This window comes from Pygocentrus nattereri, chromosome 25 (assembly GCF_015220715.1).
Source record: "Pygocentrus nattereri isolate fPygNat1 chromosome 25, fPygNat1.pri, whole genome shotgun sequence".
Classification (NCBI taxonomy): Eukaryota; Metazoa; Chordata; class Actinopteri; order Characiformes; family Serrasalmidae; genus Pygocentrus; species Pygocentrus nattereri.
Genome location: NC_051235.1, coordinates 23,044,782 through 23,059,455, shown reverse-complemented (window position 1 = coordinate 23,059,455; position 14,674 = coordinate 23,044,782).

The following is a 14,674-nucleotide window of genomic DNA, read 5'->3' as shown; positions in this document are numbered from 1 at the left end:
ATCGCATTTTACAAAATATCCCAAATTTTCCAAAATGGGGTTTATATTATTCATCAAAAACAAAAAGTGGAACTGTTAAGATTTTTCTAAATGAATTCAAAGTAATTAAAATGTTAAGATATAAACAAAATCATCCAAAGTGGTTTAGCATGAAATGCCCCATTTTAGAAAAACTCAGGTCATCACTGTAGTGATAGGAACCAGACATCCAGACTTAAACGCCTCTAAAAGCTACTTTATAGAAAGTTATAACATGCGATGTTTATGAATGTGCTGTCTGATGCACAGTCTAATCCATTCATGGTGGATGCAGGGTGTTAAAAATAGTAAAATAACAAAACAGCAAAATAGAACACAACAAACTTTTTTGAGATTTAACACTATTTCACCATTACCAACATTACATATAAATACTTTGAAGACTGGTGTAGGTTCACGAGTGGATATAGTTAAATGGATATGTTTGTGTTGTAGCTATCAGAACCCCTGGTTTCTGTCACCACCATTGGAAAGAAATCTGTAAGCTTCTCTACAATACACAATTTGACATCAAACCATTTTTTATGGTTACATACAGTCTAAGTTACATCTCAATATTTTAATTATGTAGGTATTTAAATGTTGTATAGTTTTATGCTGTACTATTTTGTGTCATGATGTATTTATAAAATGGTATTTTATGTTTTATGTCTGTACCAATTTCCCTTGGGAGTAATAAAAGTTCTATTGATTGTATTGATTGATTATATGAATGAGTTCATTGTGCTCAAAAGCTCATAGTCAAAATTTTTGGATTAAAGCTTGCATAATGTTGATGTTGTGATGCTAACGGTTATAATCTAACCTTCTAGAAGTAGGATGATATGGTAATTGTGGGTGCCAGTAGCCGATATTGTTCTATGTATCTGCTGGTGCTGTTACAGCAACATTTATGTTTATATATATGCTATATATGTGCTGTAAAATGAATAAAATGCAGATATTTTAGTGTAGTAGTCCAGTGTCACCCAAATGCTCTGCTATTTTGGACTATAATAAATTTGGCTTTAAAACTGGTTTAAAATATCGCCCAAATCTAAATATCAGATGGATGCAGAGAATTCATCTGCTAATACTGACATGATCTTGTGCATTCTTGCTTGAAGTATAGTGCAAAATAACAGCTCCAGAAGCTCTCAGAGTGCTTGGAGTGTGTTACTCACACGCTGCCAAACACACACTGCTCCATGCCAACGGTTGCCATGGCAAGCAAACCAGCACTACACCATTAGTGAAGAGAACCTTTACCTGACTTGAAAAAAAAGCACACTGAGTCTTTTAATTAAAAGATTCTTCTGAAAGTATGTGTGACTCGTCCTCATCATCGGATGGAAAGAGCACCTCAAGCGGTAGCAGCACTCGTTCTGAAGAGACTGTGACGAGAGGGGATTTAAAAAGCAAGTGACTTTGAAAAGAAGAAAACAAAACATATTAAATTGGCCTCAAGCGTTTTATTATTTTTCGACTGTAATATTCCAGCATCCCCAGCAGAAATGGGGGCAACTGTTGACATTTTTGATGCTAGGTTTCTGGACTGTGGATGGTTTTGAATTAGTGTGGATTGTTGATTAGCCTTTGTTTGGGGGACCACCTAATGAGAAAATCTTAATAATACATGTAGGCTCAGCTACTCTTAGTAGAGAATCGCGGCTGAAACCCTAAGGGCAATAGATGTGCTGTAGGCTATGCAGTGCCTTTGTTAACTGTGGGAGTGCCTTTCAACCAAACTTGTCTTTTCTTATTCTGTTTTTAGACCCATCTAGAACGAGCTCTCCAACTAAGAAAGACATGGCATCTCTCCCTGCAAAATGGCTTGGAGAGGGAACTGGGGTTGCATATGCTTCAGGTAAAGAAGGCAACTTTTCCTGTTATACATTATGACATGCAGTACTGCCTCAACATCTAAACATGTCCAGGTGTCACTGTAAAATCAAATGAAATTGTGCAGGTAGAGATAACCTATAGTTGTGGATTTCTAGTTCTTATCAACTGTATATCCTGCAACTCCATATTGTTTTGATGTTTGCTTGCTTACTTATGTCTGTGTATAAAGTCAAAGACCACACAATTAAGTCACTGTGCATTATCAAAACATAAGCACTACTAGCACATAAGCATGTTGCTGCTATGGGAACAGAACCTCATATCAGTGAATCAACCTTTATTTAACCTCGGAGAGCACTGAGCGTGACCCACATTTACAGTGTTGCCAAGTTAATACAGAAAAAAGCGCTTGATATGTAAGAACATATCAAATAATAAAAGTCAATTTAACAACAAAAATAACTTCAAGTAAGTCTAAAAATGAAACATTAATAATGCAAAATACATAAAGAAAAGAAATGATTAATAATAGCATAACTAAAATGTGAAAGTTAATAAAATCAAAAGAAGATAAAGCAAGAAGGATCCAAAAAAGAAACTAAAATGAATTAAAATGATGAATAATAGTGAAATAATCATCATTAAAACAGGAATAAGAATATAAATAATAATGAATAAATAAATAAATGAATAGGAAAAAATACAATAGCTGAAATAATGAAAATGAAACTTTACAGGAAAAGGGAAAAACATACTTTAATTTTAATGTAAGTCAATGGAACCAGATGTATTTCCATGTCATTTGGGGCCACTTGTTTTGGTCCATTCATTATGAAATGTACCTATACTTTAAAGGGCAACAGGCATTTTCAAATGATGGCAAAAACTGAAACACCACAAAAATGGAGATAAAATGTTTTGTTCTGACAGCAGCAATGTGTTATTAATGATACTGACACATTCGCAGTCGTGCAGTTCACAAAAAGTATCTTGGAGTATAACCAGCAGAACATCTAGAGTTTAGATCATGGCCTATAAAATATGTTTTGGCTTCGTTTATTTCATTTTATTTTATTTAGGTTAAAGTCCCTTTGCCATAGCAAACCTCAGCCTCTGGTGAAAGCATAAGACAAATACATTTGAATACAATTCATGACAGCTTCTCAGACATTGATTAAGCTATTAAGCTTGAGCTATATTTCAGTGCTGAAGGTGAATCACTACAGTAAATGAATTTTAGTTCATTTATGCTTAATCGAGGAAAATCCAGCCAATAAAGCTTAAATGGGAGTTTGTTTATTTCTTTTCTTTTCATGGTTGTCTCTTTCAGTTAAATCATGGAGTGTTGTTAACCAAACAGAGGAAACCATTCCATTTTATGCTCGATTGCCTAATGTTAAAATAAAATGCCAAAAAACTATTTCTATTAGGATGCGTATCTTAAAACCCCAAACAAAATTCTCTCTCATGCAGCAGAGAGATCTAGAGAAAATGACCAGGGTCAGTCTAACATCAGCAGCGGAGCAGTGAGACGCAGGCCTCAGGTCAGGTACAAGACTCACACTCAGCTGATTAAGGAGAAGCTGGAACAGATCAAGGCTGAGATGCAGAAACTTTCCGAACAGCACCTGCGCCTGCGCCCTGCGAGGTAAAGCACTGTTCACACACATTATACCTGATGCCTCAGTGTCTAGAGAGAACAGCGCCTTCACAAGAGGGAACTAAATCAGCCAGCAAATCATGCATCTTCTTTACAAGACAAGAATATTCTGCATAGAAAAATGGGCCCTACTTTATATTAGTTTCTCTAATAACTGTGTAATTACACATTAATAATATAAACAACAACCCTGTAATTACTGATGATTTAGTCAATGTTACAGATGGATTATAGAAGTACAGCCTATGTAATTACACATGTGTATCAACTTCAGTTTTTATCTCATGTAATTACACATGTGCATCTTTTACACCGGAACCTTCCTGTAGTGCAGTGTTAGTTGCACGTAAAAATAAGTGGGCAGTTCCTGTGTAGTTGATATTTAGTTACTGTGTGATAATGGAGGTGTGATATAGATTACTTTGGGGGAAATGCAACATATTTAATTAATGCTATAAAAGTTATATGTGAAGATAAGGGGACGTCTGCTGTGCTGTCACATTACAGAATGGTTTCAAGCTGAAACTGGTTACAGTGTCACAGCACTAGCAACATAAATGCCAGCTAAATGTTAGGAAAGCTGGCAGATACAGTATAAATAATATCTTAATGTAAGTTATTCCACACTTCCTAAAAATGTGAACTCGGGGACCGATTTCAGTACAACTGCATTAGAACTGTTTTTGCAAATGAGATGTTTGAGTGTGAACCATTTTAAAGAACCTTCACATATTGTTAAGTTTCTATAGATCATTTTACCAAATTATTTCAGCCTCTATACCTTAATTATGTTTATTTTATTAAATCTAGCTATTGAACATTCCATGTGCCCACTATCAAAACAAGTATAACACCACTGAAACTGTACCAAATATTTTGGCATTGTTTCGGTAGTGACAATATTACGTCATTTTGAGCATAACTTAAAAGTGCTAGCTGGTACATGGCAAGCATGCACAGCTTTAAACAGTTGTACACACATAAAACCATAATGTTTTTCATCGAAACATAAATAGTTCACTTAATAGCAGAACATGCATTTCAGTATTGACAATTCTTAATCTTACACACTGGTTTTCAGACTTTGAAACACATTTACTTCAAAACAATGGGCTTCATTCATCAATACAGCATCTTCCCAAGTTTTTTTTTCCCCCTGAATGTGTTCTCGAGAAAGGTCCTAAGAAAAAGTCTACGTCAGACTGAAGACTTGTTCTTAAACCACAGAACTGTTCACACCTTTGTGCTCAAGTGTGTGTAGATTCTGTTCTCACCTAAGAACAAATTCCCAAATAAGAAAACATTGGTGAGTGTCAGAATCTTCATGAAATCTGTGTGTGTTTTAAGAAATTTCTTCTTAAGAATGATTGATGAATGAGGCCCAATGAGATCTAACTGCTCCCCGTGTGGCCATGAGGGACAGGGATGCAGTCTGACTTCCTGCTCTAGTATGCAGGGGTGTGCTAAAATAAGGCTCTGAGTAAAATCAACAAAACCATGTTTTTTTTTTTTTTAGAAAATAATTTTTATGTTATGTGGAGGTTTTCAAAATATAAAAAGCTTTCATTACACTCAAACTTTTTTTTTGTTTGTTTTTACAAAAAAGGTTCTTTATGGAAGCAAACATGGTCTTCTATGGCTTATTTTATTTTGAAAGCCATTCACTGTATCACTGCAAAGATCAGTTCAATTCTGTATTAATGCACCAAGTTAGTAAAACTATTATAATAATCTGGGATTGTTATGTTGCTTGGCTAGTCTATTGTTAATGTTCTGAATTGATTTGTCAAAGAATAGTTCATTGTGATTGTTATTTTGAAAAAAAACTTTGAACATTGATATATACCATTGTAAATAGAGCAATGACTTGAAAGCAAGTGCTGTGGTGTTTATCTTTGCTTTTACTACCACTTAACCATGGTGAAGTCACTTTAACACCCTGCTTCTCTTGGCTTAGTGCTTTATGTGTTACGGAACACTCATAAACCCCCTCAAACACATTAATAATCTGTATTTCTAATGAAATTTAGATTATGAAGTGTACAGAACTAGTGGCTACGGCAGTCATGTGCTCATAGTATGGGTGTGCTTGTTTTCAAATTCAAGTATTAGAAGAATAGATGTGACTTGCATGACAGATGATGTGAGAAAAACAGGAAAAGTTCCTTCTCCCCTACCAATAGCACAGTGCCTGGAAACATAAGCTTAAAATAGTGCACAGTGTTTCTTTGGATTCTTATCTCTCTCAGTGCTCCACACACAGCCACTACCTGATCTTCAGCTCCAAACAGACTGTGGATGTGTTTGTGCAGGAAAGCGTATCATCCTTTTGTGTGGAACAGCCTGAGTCCTTACAGAGACACTACAGAGATTGACTATCTGCTTGCCAGGGTGAGTGCCCAGAGCTTTAGCGATGGTGTTATCGGAATAAGAGATTATTTCTTTAACCCTGGCCCTGAGGTGCTCTCAGTGAGCTGCTCTAACTTTTAACTGTTTAGAAACTGAAATTAATACAGTTCTGGGCTAGATCTGTCATTATAAGTTATTTTAGTAATCAAGTAATCTGCTGATACTTTTATATTGACCAAAAAATCTGTTATTTAAAAAAAAAGGCCAAACAATGAAACTGGACTTAACTGAACAAAAGCACACCATTCCTAAATACTTTATTGGACAAAGAAAAACAAGGAAACCTGTAAGTACTTTGTTATAATGCACTGATACCACTTTTCCCCTCCCAATACGGATAAAGCTATCAAATCTACTCCCTTGCAAAGGTTTTTCAAGGGTTCTTTAGTAAAGACAGTGGTTCTACATTGAACAGTGAACACTCAAAAACACATTTGCTTGCTTAAATGGTTCTTTTTGCATAGTGAAATGGTTCTTCAGATTAATAGAGAATGTGTTATATATGGTTCTATATAGAATCTTTTGGACCAGTCTTCTAAGTAGCACCAAAAAAGGTTCTGCTATTGTTAGGATGCCAGGCTTGTAACTAGAAGAACCATTTTTGGTGCAAGCATGCAGATGGATTATTGAGCGTCTATGGTCCTATATATAGAACCTCTGTCTTTACTAAAAACACCCAAAGAGCCATCTTTTTAAAGAGATTATATAACCTAAGTGTTCGATAGATGCCTATAAATCCTGATATTCATACTACTCACATTTTTAAAATATTTTCTTTCAGTAAAAGCAGTGTTCTGTGTCACCAATAAAACACGCTAAGCTTGACTGATGATGCCATTTGTTGGTTGGATAACTTCACATTTGGATAGATTGAGCTGCTCATCTCCATTTACTGGCATACAGGCGTCACTCAGCAGCGTACATGCACATCTGAAATTGCTACATGATATCAGTGTTCTCTGTTTCCCACATTGACACTGTATTTCAGCGCCAGTATTGGCACAGCCATGTATATAAAATATATGCGGCATAAAATTCATATAAATCAGTGTGTTACTTTGAAACCAGTAGAATTAAACTAGCCGACCAGTCATTCTTTGAGAAAGTGCGGTCCCACTTTATATTACGTGTCTCTGATAACTCTGTAGTTACACATGAAAAACACTGTAACTATTGATGATTTAGTCAGTCTTACAAATGGATTACAAAAATATAGCCTATGTAATTACAATGTGCATGAACTTCACTTTTTCCCTATGTGTATATGTAGAAGGTACATAGGAACATTCCTGTAGTTACACTTTAAAATAAGTGGGCAGTCGTGGGCTGGAGGTTAGGGATCCAGCCTCGTGACCGGAAGGTCGCCGGTTCGATCCCCAGAGCCGACAGCACATGACAGAGGTGTCCTTGAGCAAGACACCTAACCCCCAACTGCTCCCCGGGCGCTGCGGATTGGGCTGCCCACCGCTCCGGGCAAGTGTGCTCACTGCCCCCTAGTGTGTGTGTGCTCACTAGTGTGTATGTGGTGTTTCACTTCACTTCACGGATGGGTTAAATGCGGAGGTGAAATTTCCCCGTTGTGGGACTAATAAGGGTCTCTTAATCTTAAGATCATGTAATTGCTATATAGGTACTGTTGAATAATGCAGTGGTAATATAGACATTGCTTTAGGGGAAATACAACACTCTTAATGTCTTAAAATGTCATAAAATATTACATGCTAAGACAAGAAGACATCTGCTGTGCTGTCACATTACAGAATGGTTTAAAGCTGAAACTGGTTACAGTGTCACAGCACTAGCAACATAAATGCCAGCTAAATGTTAGGAAAGCTGGCAGATACAGTGTAAATAATGTCTTACTGTAAGCTATACCACGCTTCCTTTTACTTTTAGAAAAAAAGTATGATTAGTAGTTACATTGTTGTTGCGTATGTTGTTCAAATGTAACTACACAGTTATTGAGACACTTAATATGAAGTGGGACTGAAGGTGCCTTTAAATAATGATTTGCTTTTATTTATTAAGTTTTAATCATGCAAATGTGTAAGTGTTAATCCGACCCAAACAGCATTTTACTGCACCCTCATCCATACGATTCAAAAAGTATCCTCAACTTGAATGACAGGGTCACTTATTCATATAAGAACTGTTGTTTTTATTTGTTTGTTTGTTTTTTCAGCTTGAAGAAGAAGTATTTAATGAAGCAAAGAACTCTTTAACCATGCAAAGGGTTATTTGACCGTTCGTGGTTCTGTACAGAACCATTTTCTTTACTAAAGGATCCTTGAAGAACCTCCTTTTTAAGAGTGTATCAGCCCTTTTGCACTGAGCATTTCTCTTATTTTCTGATAAATCAACCTTTATGTAATGTCTGAGAACATTGAGCGTGACCCGCATTTACAGTGCTGCCGAGTTAATACAGAAAAAAGGGCTTGATATATGTAAGAACATATCAAATAATAAAAGGTCCTCTAAATTCCACGGCCACGTGAAAAGGGGTGCAGTTTTTTGCACTCTGAAATGAGGTGACCTGAATTTAGTTAAACTAGATATTATTTATGTATTTTTTTACATTTTGCCAATGAAATGTACTGTATTTAAAGTTGAAAGATTTGTCGCTTAAAAACAACATTTCTGGATGTCAAATAGAGCAGCAGATACCAGCAGATCATTTGAGATTTCACATTAATTGGACCACTCTTATGTACATGTCATATGCAAATGTTTGTGTGCCCCTAGTCAATAACATGTTTTATTGATTATTAGTACACATCTGCTACAGAGAACACACTTTTGCATACAGATAGATAGATAGATAGATAGATAGATAGATAGATAGATAGATAGATAGATAGATAGATAGATAGAAGCGGCAATCAACGGGATCCAAGCACCATGAGGATATTGAGGCCTTATGTTGTGGCCTCTGGTCATACAAGGCAGATTTTTAAGAAAGATCTGCTTTTATTATGATTAAAATCACTAGATGACATGTCTACTACAATTTATACACCTCCGTACACCGTCCATGATGGGGATTTGAATCCACAACCACAGACCTAAAAGGCAGATGTTCTCATGGTGCTTGGGCCCCTAAAAAACAGAGACATAGAAATTGTGCGCTAAAATAGGCAGATATCTATATTTAAGTGTGTCCACTATATAAGACATTCATTTAGAAACAAAACAAGGTGCATACTGTAGGTGGCAGCCTTATTCTGGATTTCATCATGCATGAAGAAATGATCATGAAGCACAAACTGCTCTGTGGATTCATGACGTCTTTCTGGGCTTTGTAATATGAATATCTAATCATGTAGAGAAATATAAATGGTGCAAGGAAATACAGGTTTTGATGACAAAGACAAACTCCAGAACAACTGCAGTACTTGATGCATATCAAACTTGAGTGTAGACCTTACCTCAGTTCATATCTCATCAGCCTCACCATCATTTTCATGGCCATGTTGTTGTTGATCAAGATTTTCATGTGTCTCCCCTAAATGTTTTGTTTTTCAGTCTTCTGACCATCATGCCCATGATGGAGGACCTTTAATGAGACAGGAAGGCATCCATCTGTTGCACTGACCTAGCCTGCCAATCTCTGCTGGCGTGATAAATGATGCACACTCATGATTTTCACTTTAATAAGCATAAGGTGGCAAGTGATGCACTTTCAAGCATAATGAGAAGAAGACTCTTTTAGGTAATGACTTTATTTAATGGGCATCAGCCTACACAAACTCCTCTCTTATTCTTTTCCCTCTGTATAACTCAACTGCATTGCTCTTTTGAAACGCATTCAGACTGCCCGTGTAGGATTCCCTTAACAACCCAGCATGCAATGTTTCTACAATATCTCACAAGCTCCATCCCTGATCTGAAAAAGTGTGTGGCATGGAGATGACATCAAACTTAGTTTAAAGTTCCACTGGCCAATAAAAAAGAAAAAAGTATGACAGATATAATTTATTGTGTCCATGTAAGACTCAATCATTTTAAAAGATTGAAGCGTGTTGGATCGCATTAAAAAATGGAATTCATGAAAAGCCCAAAGGACTTCTATTACATATGCATATGTGCCACTGTGAGACCTCATTGAATATCTTCTTGACATTCAACACTGGGGGGAAAAAAAAAGAGAAAACTCTGGGCATCTGGATGGTTGGGAGAAAAAAAATGCAGCATCTGACATGAAAGGGTTGAAGATTATCAAAGAGATTTAAGAGAATAAATTGGCAGGCAGCTCATTGGAGTGAGGGATTATGGAGGAAGAAAAGCGTAAATGTTTAATGGCTGCTTCTCTTTTTTTTTCCACTTTCTTTCTTGGAAGGCACTTGTTTGTCTGGCTTTACTTCTTGATAAGCCCAGAGGAGAAAGTAGGTTGCAGCCATTCTCTTCAAGCCCGTCTCTTTCTTTCCTTCTTTCTTGCGAAGTTTGGTCGAGGAAGAGATTGGAGGCATGGGGCCACGGCCTGCTGAAGCTAAGCTTCCATCTGTTACAGTGGAACAAGAGTGGGCTTCTTAAAGCCATGATAGAAAATAGAAAAAAATGTTTTTGTGTACAGTTTGTTTTTTTCCTCTTTTCATATAGTTAAGCACAAACCGAGGTCTTTAGAACTGAACTGGCGGATTTGGAATTAACTGGTAACCAAACAAAAAGGCTAAAAGTCACTTGACTCCAGCTTGTGCACTCTCTCTATTATAAGTGATTCACTACATTTTTTTCCCTCTATCCAGTCCTTTTCACTATTTCCCCTTGATCTCCACTTTCAAGGGGCTTTTGAAAAAGGCTGATCTTGTAAACTAGTGCATCAGTGGAATGGTGCTGCTTTGTACTTCTTAGAGGCGGTCAGGGTTTCATGTAAAATGAAGGGATTATATGGAGAGGTGGAAATTCTTATTTGCCAAAGAGGAGTGGATTCCACCCCCGGCTTATCACTGTCGCAGCAGCACCGGGTTACACTATTTTACAGTACGGTAAATCCTTGTGGGAAGAGTTTCTGTCATATCTGCTGGTGACTTTAATTTGCCTTAAATTTCAATTTGCTCATTCACTGAGAAATAATACGGTGTGCGGTGATGACATGAAACTAGTGCAATTGAAACAGCCTCCACTGAAAGGCCTTTACTGTGAACCTCATTAACCAGAAGTGCATGTGTTGTTTCATCACAGTGATCAGGTACAGACACCCAAGTAAGGCTTCCCAGAGTGATACAGTGTAAGTAGCGGAGGGTTTTGGAAAATGTGTGTTTGCAAAAACAAATGAACAGAAATACTTCATTTACTGACTTCGGGTCACTTCATGTGATTAGTATCTGGACTGTATCCTAAGATTTTAGCCACATCCATTTACACTTGGTAGTCAAATGCGAAATCTGATTTCTGTGTAGGACAGAATATTCAAATCCACTCATTACCAATTGTTTATTAAGTCATCTGCAGTTTGTTTTGCACAGTTGTGTCTGTCCATATTGCTATTATAATCCTCCATTATTATCTTCATGGCAGACCCAGACCATGGGGAGGAGTTTCGGCTATACTGGGAGGGATTTTGGCTGTTCAATATGTCTTGGAGAGACGGCTGCGTTTACAATGCCATAACATGTCTTAAATGCATCTCACACCACCTCCTGAAGTGGTTTGAGGGATTGAATTTGTATCTGTTTTAAATGCACCTTGCAGATCAAATCCAGATATCCAGATGTAATCCTGATATTCAAGAAACATGAAGTGACCGGGTGAAAATGGGGTCCAAGAATGAGAAAGGTATTTTCTCAAGAGATTTCACGTTTAAGAGGATAACCAAGTGTTTACGCTAAACTATAACTAGACAGTCAATAGTGGGCTGAAACAAAGCATATATACTTCATTACTCTACTTAAGTACTCTTTTCAAGTATCTGTATTTAATTAAAAGTACTTTTACTTTTTTGAGACTTTTACTTAAAATTCACTTCATTTCTGCTACTTTCTGAATGTCTTGTTGCTCATTACGCTGAAGTATTTCTAAAACATCTAAAATAATACGCTACACTTTCAACTTTGGAGCAAACCAATCACAGTGCACCTTTCATTAACCTCTCCCCTAAATAGAGACTCTCCAATCCAGTGGATTGTGCATGTCTGCTCTTTTCCATTGTGTTGTGACTTGGTCTTCAGTAGCATGCAAGAGTAACAAAAGTGAGTCACTCTAAAAATATTGAAAAAAAAAACATGTTTAAAAGATATTTATCCTTATTTCCCTTGCATATTTCCACTTATTGTTATGTTTGTGTGGTTTTGTTTACTGTGTTGTCATTCATTTTTACATGGGTCGTTTCCAGCCTCCCTTTATCCATTTACATTTACAGCATTTAGCAGATGCTCTTATACAGAGCAACTTACAAGAAGTGCTTTGTCAATCTAGAGAAAGTATCTTTGCTAGTTACCAATAGCTTAGACCCTTAAGCTTGAGCTTAACTTAAGAGTGTCTGGACTTTGGGAGTTAACAGTACACTTTGAACGTTTTTCAGAGATTATGTATAACAAACGTGAGGAAAACTTGTTTTTCTGAGATAAGATCCCTTTATTAAAGCCTGATTTTCACATCTGCAGCAAAATTGCTAGTTCAACTTCTGGTGATGCCACAGATCCTTGGCAATCCTAGGCATCTGTTAATTGATGTAGCAGAGTGGGCAGTTAAGTGTTCTCCTCCTTGTATGTTGAGCTGTCCAGTGATGCTTTGTTAGAAGCAGTGGAATTGGCAAGGACTATAAAATAATAAAAAAGCAACACTATAATAACTAGAATTACTGTGCTTCTTGTTTTGATAATTAAATTGAAAAGCAAGTATTTTTTGTACTTTAACTCCAGCATAAATCTAAAGAGAAGATCGCTACTTTTACGGTTTCACCAAGATTACCTCTATTTTCACTGAGTGTACCAACCCCGATCCTGAAGATCCACCAGCCAGAGTTCCAATCACAGTCTGCAACACCTGCTCCAGCTGAATAACTTCTTCCAAAGGCCTTGATTGGCTGGATCAGATGCATGTGTGTGTTAGGTAAGAATAGTTAGCACTCTAGATGAAGGTTACAACCAAACTTTGCAGTATAGCAGATCTCCAGGAGGAGGATTAGTGACCATGGCTATAAGCAGTGGTGGACAATGTACTGAGTACTCAAGCTAAATTAGACTTGCTTTATTCATTCTAGATTTGGATAGATACAAAACTACGTTTTCATTCAGTTCACTGCTTGATAGCCGTTTGAAAGTTAGTTATGGTGAAAAGAGCTTTGCAATTTCCACCCAATCCCTAATTCCAGCATCAATCCCTTTACAACATGGCACAAAAAAGGCATTTGATTTAGACAGTATTTAAACTGGAGCCTAGTTTTTATTTGAAACAGACTGAAAATGATGAATCTTCATAAGATGAGACAAAATTCACTCCAGCAGACAGGCCAGGGCTTAATGCTAGGTACTGAAGTTAATCCTTTTTTTGAGAAGAAGAAGAAAAGAAAATACATTTTAAGGATGAGCATCTATATCTTTTTTTGATGGACGCCTCTGTGAGGATTTGGCATGGGTTAGAGGCCCATTTGATCCCCTGCTGCTTTCTTTTTTGTTTATCAGTTTGCTGCAGGGCCAGATATAGATTGTGACCGAGGGTGTAGAACGGGCAAGACATTGCTCTCTTAAATGATAAATTACATCAAGCCGGAGAGGGATTCTGTCCCAGTGTGAGAACAGTGCAGCAGAAACTCGTTCCGACCGGGTAGCGCTCTTCCTGATTCAGCCAATTATCCAAGCAGGATTAGTTTGGAGAGATCCCCAACTTGTGCCATGATGTGATTTGTTAGCAGGAGCCCGAACAAGGACCATCTTCCATTTAGTCAAGTCCGACACTGCCAGACTTCACTGTTGTGAAAAAGTCGGTCATCTGGAAATGGCACAATGAAGATACTGAACTTTTTGCTCTTAAGTGAAATAGAAAAGTTCAGCTCTATGGATTTTGCCCACTTGTCCAGTTCTGATGCCTGCAGTTTCTGCTGACGGCTCTAATTGATGACCCTTTCAAAAGGTTGTCATTGTTCAGTCTTTATTACCAAAAATACACTGGCAAAGTCATAACATTTTACAGTCTATGAAGAGCAAATAAATAATTGAACGGAACACTAACTTCAAAATATGGCCGGGTGGACCACTACAATGTGAAGAAAATAGTACTGAAAGGCATTAACAATGTAAAAGTCTAGAGTTCCTTCCCTTATTTGGCAGCATGACGAGCTTTTTATTCTAACCGTTCCCTTATTTATACAATAACAGCCAAAGAGGAACCCCACATTTTTGATACTTTGGCTAGACAATACTTTTTTTTCTGATTTTTTTCTGATTTTTTTTCTGTAGTGTTTTACAAGTCGTCTTAAAAAATAGAAATTCTTAAAAAAAAAAAAAAAAAGTGTCAGTTCAAAATTCTACAGTATATACATAGCCAGTGATGTACAAAGCCATACTACAGTACCATGTGTCAGTACATTATGGAACATGTGAGAGAACATCATAAAGTCAAGGCCTATGGCAAAACAACCCAAATCAACCAGTTACAGGGCAACAGTCAGCTATAACATTGAATCTTTACTCTAAAAGCAATTAAAAAAACTAACTACGAGGCATAGAAATGGAAGGCACATAATAGGATAAGCTCTCATCCTCCTTCATCTCTTATGAACTCTTATGAAGTTTCAGAGAAAAGGGG